General features: G+C 36.1%; 1 long non-coding RNA gene across 3 annotated transcripts; it reads left to right on the forward strand.

Annotated features, from left to right (window-relative positions):
• Positions 1–4,596: 4,596 nt before the first annotated feature.
• LOC110905452 lies at positions 4,597–7,385 on the forward strand. Of its 3 annotated transcripts, XR_002573134.2 has the most exons (4): positions 4,597–4,790; positions 5,170–5,219; positions 5,395–5,490; positions 7,056–7,385. It is a non-coding gene; the product is annotated as an uncharacterized LOC110905452 (long non-coding RNA). The 3 variants fall into 3 exon arrangements; XR_002573132.2 differs by lacking the exon at positions 5,170–5,219; XR_002573131.2 differs by lacking the exon at positions 5,170–5,219 and having other exon boundaries at positions 4,597–4,753.
• The last annotated feature ends 5,974 nt before the right edge of the window (positions 7,386–13,359 follow it).

Consider the following 13,359-nt stretch of genomic DNA (forward strand, 5'->3'; position numbering starts at 1 on the left):
AAATCTCACATCACAAATTCAAATCAAGAAACAAATTTATCAAAGTCCTTGAAGACTTGCGTAAATGTGACCAAAATTTAAAGCAAGTCACAAATTCATCAAATCCAAAATTCCAACTTAACAACCTTTGGTGGTTGGGTACAAACTTCCACGGCGGCACAGATGACGGCGAAGTAGATGACGATTGTGCGGATCAAGGCGAAGCAGATGACGATTGTGCAGATAAAGGCGAAGCAGATAACGGCGACGCAGATGAACCACCACCACCCCCACCGTCCACCCAACACTACCTGCAATTAAACCACCACGAAACCCCGTAAATCACCACCTGAAAACCGCCTTCCACTTCGTTTTGTTATGAACGAGATAGATTTGAGATCTGGTTTTGTTATAATATTATGACCACTACCCGCTGCCGCCGTACACTTTGTTTTGTAAAAATCTGCCGTCGGATCACCAGATCTTGATCTTGAATGTGTGTTTAAGAAGAGAGAGAAAGAGAGCCTGTAGTATGAACGAGGAGAGAGAGAGACTTGAAGTTGTAATCTGGTTTTGGGTTAACGAGATAGAGAGATGAGGTAAAAATTGTGTGTTTAACAGGGGGAATTGATTTGGGGATAAATGATTAAATAGGGTTTGGGTTGGAGGAGGTTTGGTGATGGTCGTGGGTGTGGGTGGTGTGGGGTGGGGGTGGTGGTGGTGGTGATAATAATGGTGGTGTGATCTGATGTTGGAAAGTGGTGGAGATCAAAAGAGGGGTAGAGAGAAATGCTTTAATGGTGACTGTGGAGAGAAAGGGGTAGAGAGAGAGGCATACAAGGTTTTGGTTTATGTCACATATTATATTAGTTTTGTTAGATTTATTTTTGTTTTATTTGTTAATTTAAAAAAATAATAAAAAGACTAAACTACCCTTCAGTGATATGATTTAACAGAAAAAACTAACTTGGTTAGGGTCAAAGGATATACCTTGCAAGATTTTGAAACATAAAGTACAAAGCTCGTCAATTTTAAACATAAAGGACAACGCCTGAAAAAAGGTATAAAGATAAAGGACAATCCTTGAAATTCACTCGTTAAATAATTATAAGTATTGTATTCAAATAATTAAGTGTCTTGTATGTATCATACGTATTAGTAAGTTTATCACGTGTTTCCAAGAATCATGAAAGAGGTGTCGAACGTATAACGAATTAAAACGTATAAGTATAACGAACAAGTAAAGGTATAATTTGTATAAAATAGGAATATTATTGCGATCGAAGTCTCGGTTTACAAGGTTATAAAACGAAATATGATTATAAGAGAAGCAAGGTTTCCAAAAATTGAATTACAAAACAAGCTTTCTAATTCAGGTAAGTTACAAAAAAATGGAGTGTTACAGTAAATGCCTTGAATCAATTAAAAAGGCAAAAGCAGACTGATGAGGAAGATGAGCAGAGGTTTGAAGAATACAGAAAAGAGGCAATCAAATGTCAGATTGAGTTCCACATGGATGATGTTGCTGACCAACTCACTGCTCAATTACTGAAACTATTAAAAGGTTGGCAAGTAGACCTCAATCACCAAACTCATCCCTAATAAATCTTGTCCCAAGAAAACCATTTGTTCCAAAAATACTAAGTGGAAGTCAGCCTCAGACACCCACGTATTGACTTTGCTCGGATCAAATGGTGATGTTGAAAGGATTAATATGGAGGATGCATATGGTCTGAATGCATGTAACCTCCTAGATCTGTTGAACCTTCAACTTGAAAGGGATGATGAAGAAGACATGATTTCCTTGGACTTTGAATTACAGTTCAAAGGGAAAATCCGGGAAATGTTGATGAGAAATAAAGATCAAGAATGAAGAAGGGTTTTGGCATCATCTTTTTAGGGGGGATTGTTGGCTCATGTGGATCCCACCTTAAGAACAGATGATTGAAAGCCAAAATTGTTCTGCAATCAACTGATCCAGAATAACAATGTTTTGGATTCATTCTCCTCCTAATGACAAAGGCATTAAATAACTGTTGTTTGTCTGCTAAAAGCTAATGGTCTGTTGATTCACAAAGTCTGCTAAAGTTAAACCACTGATGAAGACAAAGGTCTGCTAGAAGCAAAGGTCTGATCACCCTTTGAAGAAGGTCTGCTAAAGCTTCATTAGAGGATAGAGCTCACCAGAGTTTGTAATCAGTGTTTAGCATAACAGAGGTTAGAAGTGGTTATAGTTGTTAGATGTCATTGTCTAGGTGACGTCAGTGTAGATTCCACAGTGGTTTGGTTTGTACTATAAATAGAACAGTGCATGTACTGTTCTATTGGATCACTTCACACACTTGCATTTTGTACGAACAAACTGAGTGATCTAAGGCTGAGGGGGAGAATTGTATTCATGCACGCGTGAATTAACCATTCAACTTAAAGTATTCAAGATGAAAGCAAATCTTCCATTGTTTGTGATCTAAGGTTTACATTCATTCCGCTGCAAATTATTTTATCTTTATATCATCTTCCATTTGTTCATCTTAAACATTCACAAACAATTCAAACTCAGATTCTAATTTTTTTTTAACGGCCAATGAATCCTCCAAATGGGCTACTAGAGAAATTCACCACATTGGGCTACACTCGTCTCCCGAAACGGGGAAAACCCTCACCTAGGTCCGAAGCCCGTGAACACCCGCCCGAAGGCACGACAGTGCGACGAGTTAAAACCCGCTCAGTTCAAGGATCGAACTAGCAATCGCCGCCTACTCTCCTAGTCTCCCATCACCACCAGGTGCTACAAAAACTAAATGCTGGGGGCAGGAATTGAACTTGGGTCACTTGGAACACAAGGCCTATCCCATACCACTCCACCACTAGCTCATTGGCTAAAGGTTTATGTATTATGGGCTGGTTTTTGGACAAAGTTTTATAACTTATGCAAACTTATTGCTTCATTATAAGATTAACTAGTATTAAGCACCCCCGCGTTGCGGCGGGGGCGAGCACTAATGCCACACTACTGCCAGCGACCACCGACACTGAAGTTGCGGTGTTAATGCGAAGAAATTAAATCGAAACTTAAAACATAGAATAAAATAACTAAGTTGATTTAGGACTCGCGCGTTACGATGAACCCGCGTCTATTTTTTCCCGTTTGACAGGTTCATCGTAATCTATATATAATATATATCAATACCACTATACAAACCATAATGCATATATTACAACAACCATTGCATCAATATGTTGCAAATTATATTTATACAAGATTTCGGCTAAATTAATTAGATTATTATAGATAATAATAATGTACAAATAAAACAACACAACTTTGAATGGATCAAACCGATAGAATATGGTAAGATAATGAAACCATTATTTAATTAGGGTACAACCACTTAAGCACAATTTATAGCCATACATGCATACAAAACAGATTGAATTTGTTAAGGTAATGAAACCATTATTTGATTAAGGTACAACCACTTAAGCACAACTTACAACCAATATTTGATTAATGTACAACCACTTAAGCACAAGTTACAACCAAACACTTAAGCACAACTTACAATCAATATTTGATTAAGGTACAACCACTTAAGCACAAGTTACAACCAATATTTGATAAAGGTCTATGCAGTTAATGCGATAAAATAGCGGATAGCGGTCAAGGTCCGCTATATGATATATAGTTTATAGCGGTGGTATAGCGGTGATATAGCGGTAGTTTTTATACCATGCATAATTTATGTATTTATATATATATATATATATATATATATATATCCCTGAAAAAATATATATAAATTCACAAGTATGAGGACTAAATATAAACTAATGAAGATGGAGGGGGTTATACGTTAAAATACCCAAACTTAAATAAACCTAAACATCCTCACTTTCATCATATGCCGTTTTCCCACTCCCCATCTCTCCTTCACTGCTGCAAGAGGAACGATCCACATTCACACTGTTCCTAGATACACATTCTTTAGACGATGATGATGATGGATGCTCTGTTCCGGTTACAGCAGGGAAGGTAAGGTTCGATCAGCATGTAAGGTTCGATTCAGCAACTTCGATTAGGCACCACTTCTTCTCTATTATTACCTAGCAACTAAGGACCAAGCAGTACACTCTTCGACTTGGGTTTTTAATGAGTTGAAGCTATAACTGCTATATAGGTTTCCAAATAGCGGCAAGTAGCGGTATTTAGCGCCGCTAATAGCGGAACCGCCATAGGCCACCGCTATTTGGACCGCTACACACCCTGAGGTCCACTAACCGCTATAGCACCGCTATTGACTGCTTAGATAAAGGTACAACCACTTAAGCACAACTTACAACCAAAAGCACAACTTACAACAAGTATTTAGTTAAGGTACAACTATTTAAGCTTAACTTACAACCAAACATGCATACAAATGTTTTAAATCTCTACTATAATAAAGCAAAGTTGGGAAAACTAATGTGTCAAAATTCTAGCATTCCATGTCCTATGTGTCAATTTCACAAGCCCCCCATTTAGTTTCATCCTATGTGTAATTTTCTGGGATTTTTTATTTTTTATAAAGCTATTATTCTAGCCCACCCATATTAGATTCTATGTTGGAGAGAGAATGAGATTGCCCTGAATGTTCAATTAGACTGTCCATGGTTAAAAAGAAAAAGTCAGCCATACACCAAATAAAACATCCCTGAGCAGTGAGCATTCAAAATTTAATCACACCTCCCCCTTCCCCAGAGACACCTCGCTGGGTGATTTCAATCTACACAAAAGGTACTCATTGTATTTTTGGATTCATCAACAAACTTTGGTACGTATGATTTTCCTCACTCTTCTTCATTTTAGGTTACAAAAGATTCCAGGATAACTTTTGGTGAAAATCCATTTGGGGTTTTTTGAACAGCATTGGGGTCTGGCAACCTCTTTTTCTTAAATCTATAATTTTGAACAAAGAGGTTGGCGAGTCCTCGTGGAATTTAACCTAAGTCAGCCAAATTAGGGATTATTGGGTGAACTATATCATTACAAGTTTTGGGTAGGAAGAAAATGGTTTGGGATGGCTTATTGAAGTCCTATTAACTAAAAATAAAGACTGAGATAGAGGTTGAATTATTAAAAGATTAAGTAAATTCAAGTATATTTCATAAGAAAATAAAGACTGAGATAATGTGTACTTTGACTTTATGAAGTCAAATGGTGAAGGAAGAAAGATTACAAATATGAAGTTCAACAGATCCAGGTAAGCACTCTATCTCTTACAAATAAGAACGTATTCATACATTAATAATACTAGATAAGCACCCTATCCCTTAAAAATTAGAACGTATTCATACATTAATAATATAGACTAGGTAGCATAGCTGGAAGGATATATTGGTCAGTTTGATAGTTAGTTTTGACATGACACAATGCAGGTGTTTTGGACATTCATTTGGATTCTAGAAATGGCTTATGTTGCTGCTGGCTTAGTGGGAGCAACTTCATCCATCACTTGGAGTAAATATGCAACGGTAAGTTATAAATATGCATGATTAAGGTGTAACACACAGTTGTATAGCAAATATTTCCTGAACAATAAATGGTGTATTTTATAACACAAAGGGTATTAATTGTTTACAAGTACAAGAAGGGAATTAATATGCATGAAAGCACCCAAACCAACCCACAAGGAAACACACTTTATGGGACTGAATCTGGATGATGCTAAAGATACCTTTTTAGTGGCAGATTTAAAAGAAAAATTGAGGGGTAGCATAGGCTAAAAAAATTTGTTCAAGGGTAGCCGATACATAAAATGGGGAAGGAATAAAATGTACTAAAATGTACTTCGCCAAGAAAGTTGAGGGGTACCCCTAATCAGATGCTAAATCCGTCAGTGCCCTTTTGTATGCTTTGCACACCCCCTTATAAGAAAAGGCAGGAAATGATCTAACATTTTCTATTGCATTAGAGCCTTCAATTTGATCTGTTTTATGTGCATGATAGCAGAACAATGAATTTTCTAGCTCATCGTTTTGACTGCAGAATTAGTAATTATACTATCTCATTTGATCATGGGTTAGACTGGTTCAACCGGTTATTATCCTCTCGAACTAACTTACGTAGAATTGTGGATGGTTATTCATTTTGTATTCAGATAATAAGTTTTAGTACGTGGGTCAAGTAATCACCCAAAACCATCCTCATAAATGTACTAATAGTAAATTTAAAAAAAAACTAAAAGATCTAACTATGGAAAAGAATGTAATTACTATAAGTAAAAAAAAATCTATTATAATGTTAAATTCCTTATATGTATTAATTCATAAGAATATGAGGTACAGTAACTATATTTTTGTTTTATTATGGTTTTGTCTTTTATGCTTTTCTTTTTTCATATATAAACTTTAAGGTAACAAAACTTTGGTTTTGTTATAATTTTGTAACAAAAATTAAATTAGTTTATTCTTTTATAATAGTTTTGTTTTACGTTTTTTTTCTCGAGTTTGTTATTGTTTGGTTGCTACATAGCACGATATTTGTTGGTCACATTTTGTCTGTTTTTACCCTCCTCAAATTTTAATATGTGTCGGTATATATTCGAATTCGTCTATGGTTTACGTCACGTGAGTCACTAAGCGTTAAAATTCATGATTTTCCTTCGCAATTTTTCTCGATTTTGGTCTTCGTTTAATTGCTACTTAGCACGACTTTATGCCTCCCACTTCGCAACACTGGTAGCATGGTTTTACACCCCCTACCCCGCAATGCGGGAGGCTAAGACTAGTTATTATTAATTAGTGGTACATGAATTGTTGTATTAAATTTCCAAGTTATGAATTCTTAAAAAACAAGAACTCATGTTGAAATGGAAGGCAATGTAATTTTTTTGTTAGTTACTATTGGAGATTTATCAACAAGTGAGTGAGAATTTAATATGTTAGAAGATACGGTCATAAGGCTAGATGTATGTTCGTGGCAAAAGAAGTATGAAATTTGCATTTTTTTCTTGTGAAGATTGGACACGCATCCGTGTTATAATTTTTCTTTTTCTTACTGTATTGAACTAACTAAAGTATTCCGTCGGCGAATGCAGGAGCTATTTCATTTAAAGATGGAATGTAAATTGAGCGTCAAAACTAAGAATGGCAATTTTACATAAGCTCAAAATGCTCCGGAGGTCGCCCACAGTCGAGGAATAAGAGGTTGAAGAAAAATACACTTACATATAGATAGCACTTGTGAAGAATCTTTTAATCCGCAAAAGTGTTACTGTATCCTTTTAAACCGTTCTTTACTTATTTTCCTAATAAGAAGATGATGATAATTGAAAAAATCTAGAGTAGTTTTAGTGTGCCTTAATGATGATAGATGGAATGGAGTGAACCATTTATTCAAATATTCATAAAATTTGTTGTTGGTTTTGCGTCTTATGTTATGTCTTTCATAATACATAATTCAATAAAACATTTATAAAAACATATTTTTATGTTTTACGACATAAATCTATTAATTAAAATTAAATTTCTACCCGCAAAGCTCGCGGGCTCTAACCTAGTTAATAGTATATAAAGGTGAGACACAAACTATATGAAAATTCCAACATATCCGTTTTGATTAATCAAGAACTATTGCCATCACATGTCAATATTACATACATACTTGGTGTTATGTACAAAGATCCGCCTTTTATCTTAAGGGTATTTGTTTATGACATTTTGTTTTAAAAACCGGTTTATATCGACCGGTTGAACCGGATGGTGGAAGCTTGGGCGACACGAATCATACCGGTAAACTCAAGGAACGGCAAAGAAGTTGTACTGCCGGTATATTGGGTTATACTAGTTTAAACCAGTACCAGTAATGGGTCAAAGGTTAAATTTTGGATTTTTAATCTTTTATGGCCCTAAAAAGGAGACGATTTACCTTCTTAGTAAAACCTAGCGCCCAAAAAGATATCAATAGTGAATTTTTGGATTATTTTTTTTATTACAGATTAACTTTTGGAATATTTTTTTTTTATTATGAAATGATGTAGTTTTGATTTATTTTTTTAGTAAAAGTTGTTTTTTATGGATTTATAGGGTTAGTTAGTTAATCTGGTTGAACCGCCCGGTACAAACCGGTTTAACAGGTTAGACCATTTCTGAACCTAACCCGATATAATTTAAAAACTGGTTTTTTAAAACATTGGTTTATATTCCAAACAATTTTTATAAGTATTTTAAGTTTTAAAATAATTATTTAATGGAATTTAAGTTAAAAATACTTTAGGTTTACCTTTTGGAAACAAAATGCGACCTAAATCAAACCTTTAATAAATAAAGTGTTAAAAAATTAGTGGAACCAAAATGTGACCTAAATCAAACCTTTAATAAATAAAGTGTTAGAAAATTAGAAATCACCACATGTATTGAGTTGTGTGACATGACAACTATTGTTTCATATCTAACAACAATGACTATCGGGCAATGACTTGATGTCTCAACCTTAACATGACCACCATACGTCTTTCTAAGGCTAGAGGTGTGGTTTAAAGCCTATAACGGTTTTATAGTGCCAAGTCAGATTTATATCAGCGTCATGTCACACAGGGGGCTTTAAAGCCCTTCACTTTAACTTGCATTCAATGGTTTAAAGTCTCCGGTTAAATAAAATACAAAAAAAATTGATTGGTTGAAAAGAATGGACCGCACCTGCACACCCCCTTTAGCGCTCGTTACTAGGCTGGCGGAGCTTCGATCGCCCCCCCCCCCCCAAATCCCCTAGCACGCAGGGGATGGGGTGGGGGCGCTATAGGGCGATAACGAAGCTGATGTGGCTAGGGGCGGTATACCACAACCCCGACCTAAGAGCATCTTCAACTGATTTACGCACACTTTCTCTCTCCTCCATGTTATCTACTGGTCCCGCTACATGTTTGAATGTCTCTTCTTCTACACGAACCTGTGTTGGAGTTGCTCTACTGAGATTATATGGAATTTACTTTTAGTCTAAATAACACACCCTTTTAACCACATATATAGTTTAGGGTCAAGTTATTCTACAAAAGCTTCTAATTGTAAGAAGTGTAAGAAGGATTTATAGAGTGATAGGTGTCCAGTAACCTAAAATTAAACCTACTACATCACCACCTAAAACCTAAACATGCACCCTCACCCAACCCCACCACCACCCAAAAACCTAAACCCTACCCCCCCCACCCCCATCTCCACCCCTCAAAAACCTAAAAAAACCTAACGCCCCCACCCCCCAAAAAACCTAAAAAAAACTAAAAAACCACCCCCACCCCCATCACCACCCAAAAACCTAAACCCCCACCCCCTCGTCAAAAAAAAAAAAAAAAAAGAATTTTTAGTTTTTGGGTGGTGGTGGGTGTTTACCCTTCAAAATACATTTACCCTTTTGCCCCGAGCTAAAAAATACGATTTCGCCTTCGTAAAAAAATTACCCTCAGCCAAAATTATGTTTTCGCCCCAGTTCAAATAAAATTTTGTTTGTTCCCCCAGGCTCAAAATTACGATTTTACACCAGTTTATTATTTTATACCTACTTTTAAATTACGGTTTTGCCCACAGTTTAAAATTACGTCTTCGCCCCCAGTTCAAAATAAATTTATGCTTTTGCCTCCAGCTAAAATTTACGATTTTCCCCTCGGTTCAAAATTACGATATCATCCTCAATTCAAAATTACGTTTTTGCCTCCAGTGCAAAATAAACATATGATTTTCAGCAGCTAAAAATTAGGATTATAACCTCGGGAAAAAAATTTGATTTTTCCCCCAAGTAAAAATAAAATATGACTTTGCCCCAAACTAATAATCGTGTCAAAGAGCTACCTAACACTCTTTTTACTTTTTATTTCTAGCAAAACTAAAGTACTGTTTTTATAGTTGGTTGAGAATTATTCGGCCATCGCCCCGCAACGCAGGCAGGGCATCACGTAGTTATATTATATATACTGCAAAATTATTAACTTAGGTGAACTTTTCTTTTCTTTTCTTTTTTGTCCTTTTGTATTTTTTTCGTTTTGTATTTTTTATATTTATACCTCTCAACTTTCAGCATTAACACTTACAAACTCTTAACTTTCTAAAGACTTTGTAATCAAGTTTTACGTGTGTATTTTTATGTACATGTGGGTATAAATTCAAGTTGATTTCGTTTCGACGTAAATTTTTCCCAAAAATGAGTCAGGTCAAGTATAGTATAGTATAATCTTATGCTTACTATTATGTATGTTTTCAGTTGATCTACGTTATGACGTAAACTTTATTTTGTATTTTTGTGCAAATGAGTAAAGTCAAGTATAATACATTTTTCTTCTTATTTTTATGTATGTTTTCAGTTAGCCTACGTTTTAATGTAACTTTCTTTTTGGAACACGGCAACGCAGGAGGAAGTGTAGTAGTTGTAAAATGATTTAACAATAGACATAATTATTCTATGAAGATTCGTGTCTATCCTTTTCCATAAACTAATTCATCACATGTCAATTTTTTTTTTAAAGGAGAACTTTATTAAAAAAAGTCGAACCCGAAAACCGGGACGACCACAACACACAAACAAACTACATATTAACAAATTTATACCAGTCCGCCCACTCTAACTTCCCTTTTTTAAGCCTATGTTTACACCAGAGAAAACTGGTAGCCCGAACCTCGCTAAAAATATCTTCAACATTACGAATTATCCCGTTAAATCGCAGATTGTTCCTAGGCTTCCATAAAATCCAGTATGCTGTGATAATGATCCCGTGTAGCACATCTTTCTCCGACTTTCTTCTATCTCCGAGCGTGTGCAGCTCCAGTAAATCTCTAAAGGAAAAAACGAAAAAAGAAAAAATTCCTGACGCGGCACCAAAAACTAATCTTTTCCCACAACCCCAAAGCCAACGGGCATGCCGTGAATATACCTTCTCCATTTGCTATTAACCATCACTTTTCTACACTTGAACTCCCCTAGCCTTGAGCTAGTGGTAAGAACTTAGATCCTTGCATTTTACATGTTGTTTTAGTGGTTAATAGATGTATTATGAAGAAAACATATGAACACCATAAGATCTTACACTTAAAACTTGAACATAAGCTTAAACAAGATGATACATGAAGAAATAATGTTAGAATGATGTTGTTTGGTGGATGATGATTTTGTGCTGATATGAAGGACTTATAATCTGCTGTAAGTATCGTTATTTATCGCTAAACATGTTAACGGAATCAATCGAACGCGCTTTAGAATGTTAAAAACTGAAAACAGAAGGCTGTTTGGTGATTACAGCCAACTTCAGTTGGCTGTAACAGGACCTTAATAAAACGAAAACCGTATTTTCTGAAGCCTAGAATTATGTATTATGAAATACGGTTCTAATGGCACTAGAATCATAATTTTTGGACTTCGTTTACTACTTTAAAGTGTCGTTTTGTAACAGCAGCTAAAGCTGCATTTTTGCTGCTGAAAATATGTGTTATATTCTTCATCATAACTTGAAACCTGAGTAGAACTAGGTCATGAAATTTGTACTGTAAATGACCACTTATGTATTTTTAATCCTCCCACTGGAATTTCATAAATCGGACTTACGATGAATTTTTAATAAATTATTCCGTGGACTGCAATCAGAAAAAGATGAATCTGATTGCAGTCTGGAAAATGAATTTTTATAAAATATTGGTGATGAATTGGATCCCGAGATTTTTACACAAAAATATCTTGATCGTTTAGCACCTTCTGTAAAAATCTGGGAATTTTTGAAGTAAGATAACTATTTTATTAAAATGCCCGAAAACAGCCCAGTTTTGGATAGTAAAGCTGAAATGACATAAGTAGTAGATTGCGTGTCTAAATGTCGAGTATGTTATCTGAGGATGTTCTAACATGTTATATGTCAATGAAAGTAATATGTGCAATATCTTATGCTTGTTCTTGAGTAGCTATAGGTAGAATGTTTATATGAGTGTGAACCATTAAAGTGATGCATGTTATGTGATAGACGCGTGTAGGAACTTTGTGCTTATTTGAAGTCACTAATAAACTAACTGGTAATCATATTAGGACGTGATTGAACGACCTTGACTGTTAGCTATATTTGAGAATCTAACCGAGCAAACCAAAGTGAGTTCACACACTTTCTAAGGCATGGGATTTCCTGGTGGTTGGGAATGGGTTAAAGAATTTAAAACGGGATCTACATATCCTCCTTGGGTAGGATATGTACGGCCATCCTCCATAGGTAGGATGCCAATGTTAATCCTGTGTATTCTCCTTGGGTAGAATACGTACGTTCGTCCTCCTTGGGTAGGACAACAACCTTAAAACTTACTAGACAAAACTCTATCATGAAGTCCCTCATTTTATATCAACTTAATCGCCGAGGCCAATGGCGAGCGGGTCATTAGTTAATAGCGCTATTAGGTTTAACAAACCTCACACCGTGCCAGTCGGACGGGCGTGTACTAATGGACTATGGCAAACTGTCAGTGATGATAGACACTGATGTAGGGCACAACTTATTTGCGTTAGTGGTCGATATGGTACGGTCTAGTGGTTCACATGGGGAAGCCCCCACTGATTATGGATATGGTTTGGGTAATAAAGAATGAACTGGTTAATCATGCTTTCAACTACGGGGTAACCCCCACGGCAATTATGCCAACGAAAGACAAACCACATTTTCAGAAACAACTTAAAACTAATCAACCAACCGTGAACTCACTCAACTTTGTTGTTGACTCGTTGTTACATGCCATACAGGTCGTTAAATGCTTGGAGCTTGCACGAGGAAGGAGTCGTTGTGGGATACGGACTGTTATGTTCCGTGTGTAGGATCGTGTCTCGAACCAAACGAGTCGTTCAGAGGAAATTCTATCAAATACAGATGCGGAAAATAAGTATTTGACTTAGGAACAGCTAGCAAATCACTTTAAACTTCTATTTGCATTGATTTCTGACAGTTTACATTCAAATCTCGATCCGGCAGCCCTTTGGTACGAGTAACAAGTCTAACCCCTTGTTTCGCTTCAATGACCACTATTTATAGGTCATGAGGTTTCGCTTGATTGTACATGTCATACAAGCGAAACCTCCAACTTGACATTCAAGCGGAACTAACAATGGCATACAAGCGGAACCTTTATGTCCCTTGAAGCGAAACCTATTACAATCACCTATACAATCTCCTGTGTTCTAGTAAAACGTGCCCTGATCTAACACTCTAAGACTAAGACTCGATACAAGACGAAGTCGACAGATGCATGCACCAACAGACTCCCCCTCAGATGTTGGCGAGTCGACTATCGAGTCATGACAAAGCTGTGTCTTCACGTCTTCAGTCTTGATCAGTCTCTGGGCTTCTCTCTCTATCTTCATCTCTTTCTCTTTTATCACCAACAGACTCCTTC

The sequence above is a fragment of the Helianthus annuus genome, chromosome 14, assembly GCF_002127325.2.
Source record: "Helianthus annuus cultivar XRQ/B chromosome 14, HanXRQr2.0-SUNRISE, whole genome shotgun sequence".
Taxonomy (NCBI): domain Eukaryota; kingdom Viridiplantae; phylum Streptophyta; class Magnoliopsida; order Asterales; family Asteraceae; genus Helianthus; species Helianthus annuus.